The following is a 6,000-nucleotide window of genomic DNA, read 5'->3' on the forward strand; positions in this document are numbered from 1 at the left end:
GTTTTTTTTTTGTCCATCGTGGGGCCTGAACTCATGGACTTTCCTGCCCGGGCTGGCTTTGAACCGCCCTCCTCAGATCTCAGCCTCCTGAGTAGCTAGGGATTACAGGCGTGAGCCACCGGAACCCAGCTTGTGAGACTCTTATCTCCAATAAAAACCACTAGAAAACCGGAAGTGGTGCTGTGGCTCAAGTGGTAGAGCTCTCGCCTTGAGCTGAAGAGCTGAAGGACAGCGCCCAAGCCTAGAGTTCAAGCCCCACAACTGACAAAAACAACAACAACAAAAAACCTTTGCAGTAAATTGCTACAAAAGCGTAAACATCTCCAACATTACTCCTAAAACGATTACTATTAATGTTTTGGATGATTTGCTGTCAATTACTTGTCTCTCTTAGAACTAACTGCTCAGGTTAGTTTTTGTTTCTGTTGTTTTGCTTTTTTTATAAGCATGGGCCACCAGCACCTAGTTCCTTCACAACCTTTTTTTTGTTGTTGTGGTGGTGGTGCTTGAACTCTGGGCATAGGCACTGTCCCTGAGCTCTTCAGCTCAAGGTGAGCATTCTACCACTTGAGCCACAGCACCACTTCCAGTTTTCTGGTGGTTTATTGGAGATAAGAGTCTCATGGACTTTCCTGCCCAGGCTGGCTTTGAACAGTGATCCTCAGATCTCAGCCTCCTGAGTAGATAGGATTACAGGTGTGAGCCATTAGTGCCCGGCTTCCTCCTACCTTTTTGACAGCTGTGTTCCAGACCTCCCTACTAGTCTACCTGGCTCATCTGAAATCCCATCCATTTGCAGAAGAGCTTCAATTTGTGTTTTTAGGCCAGTTTCTCCCTTGAGCTCTCCAGTTATGCATCCAGATACCTACCGGTGACTCACAGGACTTAACAACATCTGGAACAGTTCCTGGTCTTCCAGCCAATCAGGTATTACCTTTCTCAGTTCTTGGCACGCATTTCTCTCACCCACTACAAGTGATCCAGTAATCCAGCAGCCACACCTGCAAACACACATTTCTCTTTTTGTCCATTGTCTCTGGCATACTCCAAACCCTCTTAAGTTTTTCCTCATGCCTATAATACTACCTATGAGGGAAGTTGAGATCTAAGGATTGCTAGGAGAGAAAGGGGCAGGGGGAGAAGAAAGAAAGGAAGAAAGAAAAAAGGAAGGAGAGGGAGGAAGGCAGGGAAGGATAGACAGCAGTACATTAAAGCGGAAACCACAAGGCACCAATGATGGAAAGAAATGTGAGAAGTGTACAGTATGTGTGGAAGGCTCTAAGGAGAAGCTTGGTGTGTTCCAGAATATCCAGGTTAACATCACTAGATTTTAATGAATGGGTGAGTGAGGAGATAAGAGCACAGTAGAAATGCAAAGCATGAGGTCTGTGGGACATGGTGAGAAAGTTGGGCTCCACTGTCCGCATTCAGCAGCCTAAGGCTACAGAGGGCACACAGCATGTCCCTCTTTGCGTCCCTGAGCCTCTTTGTGCTTGAGGATAGTGCTCTACCACTTGATCCACAGAGTCACTTCTAGTTTTTGAGTAGTTAATTGGAGATAAGAATTGTATAGGGACTTTAATCCTGAGGCTGGCTTCTAACTCTATCCTCAAATCTTAGCCTCCTGATTAGCTAGGTTTATAGGCATGAGCCCATTGCCCAGCCCACTTCTGGAATTTTGCTGGTTAACTGGTGATGGGAATCTTTAGGGTTTTCCATAATCCTCAGGTCTCAGCCTCCTGAGTAGCTAGGGTTACAGGATGAGCTAGCTACCAGCACCCAGCTTTGCTTTGTCTTCTCATTTCCACACACCCCCCTCCCACATTACTGAGCTACTTTTTTTTTTCAGTCATTTGCTTTGTTATTATATAGGTGATGTATATAGGGTTTACAGTTACACGAGTCAAGCAATGAATACATTTCCTTTCATACCCTGTCTTCCCCCGCCCCCCAGTACTAAGGATCGAACCTAGGATGTTGTACTTGCTAGACAAGTGTTTTACCACTGAGCTACATCGCAGCCTTGCAATGTCTTCTGTTCCCTCACTGTCTCCCAGTCCCTCCCTTGCATTTATTTGCCAGGTAGGATGATCCCATCATACTAATGCTGGAACCAGCGCACAGCTGCCTCTTTCCTGGTTCTGTGTTTGGCCCCATGGCAGCCTGTCTTGCACTTCTTGTCTGCAATGCTAAAACCTTGAGCACCACATAGAAGTCTAGGCTGTAGAAGCACTGGTTTGCTTGGGTCATATTTTATACCCAAATCAGTGTGTTCTTGGGTCCCCCAAACTAACCTTTCCAGGGCTGAGAATGTGGTTTAGAGGTTGAGTGCTAGCCTTGAGCCAAAGAAACTCAGGGACAGTGGCCAGGCCCTGAGTTCAAGCCCCAGGACTAGCCAAAAAGAAAAAAACAAATCCAGTATCTGAGCAGTTATTTTTTTCCTTCTAATTTATACTCATGCACCTTTAGCCTTTCTCCAGGATTTCTTTTGCCTTAGCCCCACGGACTGCAGTGGACAGCAATCTTTTTTATTTCTCTGACAGTGGATCTAGCTTTGGAAAACACTGAGGTCTCTGCCCTGTGAGCTGCTCCAACACCTGCCAGTGCAGTCTGTCTCTACTCTCCCAGACCCAGATGTTTAGGCAGAGTTTGTGGATTCAAAGCTCCCACATGGGAGTCTCCTTTTCACCTTGTCCTGTGCCATGATGGAGACAGGTAGAGAAGCTAAATACTTTTTTGAAGAAGGGTATGCCAGGCACAGGTGGCTGTTGCCTATAATCCTAGGCACTCAGGAGTCTGAGATCTGAGGATCGCATCAGCCCAGGCAGACAAGTCTGAAAGACTCATGTCTCCAATTAACTAGCAGAAAAGCCAGAACTGGAGACTTGGCCCTAATGGTTGTGCGCCCACTACGAGTGAAAAAGACAAATGAGAGCATGAGGCCAAGTTTAAGCCCCACATAATCAGCAAAAGCAGGGCTGGAGTGATGGCTCAAATGGTAGAACACCTGCCTAGCAAGAGTGAGGCTCTGCTGGGTGCAAGTGGCTTAACGCTCTAATGCTAGCTACTTGGGAGACTTAAGATCTGAGGATCTCAGCCCTGGTAGGAAAGTCTATGTTTGTGTGCTTTACTGCATGTAAACACAAAAAAAGGGGAATGTAACCACGTGGTAATGCCTGTAGCATGCTAGCATAGTAGCCCAGGGGGGAAAGCCAATGAAACCTAGCTACAATAAACAACAAAAAGCAACCAGAAATGGAGCTGTGGATAAAGTGGTAGAGTGCCAGTCACACTTGACTTCGCCTCTCTGATGTCACCCTACTCAGCTTCCTAAAATGCAACTTGGGGCCAGCCTAGAACTCTGTGTGCAGCCAACCACTGGCTGCTGGGCTGCTTACTGCAGAGACTGACCTCTCTGGTGTCTGCCCAGTTTACTGACTCCAAAACTCTTGTTGGGGCTCTGTAGGAGCCAAAGGGTACAGAGCAGGGGGGTGGGGGGAGGGTGGGGGGAAGTCATAACTGGTGATAATCAGAACTGCATTGTTTTGTCATCAGAAAGCTCTAGCTGCACTTTCCTGACCTATCCCTGACTCAGCCGGCCCAGCCCTGGTGAACTCATTTCATAGAGGGACACTGGAGCCTAGATGGCCTGAGGTTGCTGCCAGGGGACATCTGGAGCTCAGTGAACTTCCAAGGCCCAGGAGGGCAGCCTGGGAGAGGGATGAACGCCTGAGACAGCCAACGTGGTCCCCTGGCACCACCTGCTGGCCAGACCAATCATGCAGCTCCTATGCCTGCCTTCTCTGCGTTGGCTGTTGCCACTCTAAGTAGGTATGAGGTGTAGGGGTGGGCGGCTCCTTTCGAGCATGAGTGGAATAGAGTGTAGCCATTATAATATGTTCTGAATTATCTGCAGTGAATTAACTAGGCCTGGGTTCAAATTCCACTGATCACTGACGGGTGGCCTGGGGCAGGTCACCTAGTCCTTGGCAGCCTGTAAAAGAAAATGATATATTAAACAGTTCATAGGGTTGCTATGAGCGTAATATATGTTTCCTTTAGTTCCTGGCAATAGCAAGCTTCCAGGCAGGTTGATTTAGGCAGACCCCCACCTCATAGGTAAGCCCACTTGAGCTTTGCAAGAACTTCCAATCCCCACCTGGGCTTGTGATAGCATGGGGTACAGACAGCCAAGAGGTTTTCTCCCTCACCACGTAGGGGTGATCAGCACTTTTGCCTCAAAGCTGCCACAGCAAATTTCCAAAGGAGGCTTCTACCAGCCCAAGTGGAGGCAAGGAAATCGATGAACAGCTTCTTCTGTACTTTTGTACACCATCAGGATACCAAGTTAGATAGACTCTGAGGCTGTGAGCAACTAAATCATGGGTTCAGGGATCTTGCAGACATTTCCCGGCTCCCTTCCTAGCACCTCCCACTGCTTCTTCAGCCTTGACAGTGACTGATTGGGTGGCTGTGCGGAGAAGCTATATGAGGTCCTTCAGAACTGGACTGGCACCATGCTAGCATGCTACAGGCATTACCACGTGGTTACATTTCCCTCTTTTTTTTTTTTCGTCTTTTTTGATACTGGGGATCGAACCCAGGACATTGCACTTGCTAGGCAAGCGCTTTGCCACTGAGCTACATCCCAGCCCATATTTCCCTCTTTTTGTGTTGTGGTTTAGATGCAGTAAAGCACACAGACATAACTGAGGCTCTGTTAATTTTTCATACTCCAGGTTTGAACTCAGAAGCTACTACTTACTGGTGGCTTATGCCTGTAATTCTAGCTATTCAGGAGGCTGAGATCTGAGGATCATGGTTCAAAGCCAGCCCAGGCAGGAAAGTTTATGAGATTGTTAACTTCAATAAACCACAAAAAAAAAAACAGCCTTGAGCTGAAGAGCTCAGGGACAGCACCCAGGCCCAGCGTTCAAGATCCATGGCCACCAACCACCACCTAAAAAAGCTTCTACTTGGCTTGCTCACTCACAGCTGGCTATTTGAGCCACATCTCTAGTTTAATATTTTGCTGGTAACTTGGAGACTGAGTCTTACAGATTTTTCTGCCTGGGATGCCTTTATATCTTAATCCTCCAAGTCTCCGCCTCAGGTATAAGCCACTAGTGCCTGGTTGAACTTAATGATTTTTTTTGTTTGTTTTGGTACCAGTTCTGGGGCTTAAAGGCCCGGGTATTGTCCCTGAGCTTTTTTGTTTGAAGTTAGCACCCTAACCCCTTGAGCCACAGCTCTACTTCTAGCTTTTTGGGTAGTTAATTTGAGATAAGACTTTCACACTTTCCTACCTTCAGATCTCAGGCTTCTGAGTAGATTACAGGTTGAGCTACCAGCACCTGTACTTTTTTAAACTGCAGGCATATCTGAAACCCCTATGTGGATCATGCTAGAAATTTCCTAGAGACCTCCCTCATCAATACCTACCACCTGCGAAAAGGTAATGTAATCATTCTTGTCTTCCCTCCCCTTACATCAGTTTTTATCTGTTTTGTGTCTACTTAACGGTTCTGTGTAGAAAAGACTTGTACCTAATTTCTCTCATTTAATTTTGGGAGATTCTTGTTTTTTGTATCAGTTTTTTTCACTGTTGTTTTGTATTCCATTACACAAATACATTACAGATTAGTATTTATTTTTACAGTTTTTATTTCATTTTATTTGTTTTTGTGCCAGTCCTGGGACTTGAACTTGAAGCCTGGGTGCTATCCCTGGGTGCTGAGATTCCTTGGTTTACAAGGCTAGTGCTCTACAAGTTGAGCCACTTCTGGCTTTTGGGAAGTGTAGTGGAGGTAACAGTCTCATGGAATTTCCTGCCCAGACTGGCTTTGAACCATGATTCTCAGATCTCTGCCTCCTCCGGAGGTATGAGCCACTACTGTCTGGCTCAGGGTGTGTGTGTGTTTGCCAGTCCTGGGGCTTGAACTCAGAGCCAGGGCTCAGGGTGTGTGTGTGTGTGTGTGTGTGTGTGTGTGTGTGTGTGTG

This window comes from Dipodomys ordii, unplaced genomic scaffold (assembly GCF_000151885.1).
Source record: "Dipodomys ordii isolate 6190 unplaced genomic scaffold, Dord_2.0 Scaffold135, whole genome shotgun sequence".
Classification (NCBI taxonomy): domain Eukaryota; kingdom Metazoa; phylum Chordata; class Mammalia; order Rodentia; family Heteromyidae; genus Dipodomys; species Dipodomys ordii.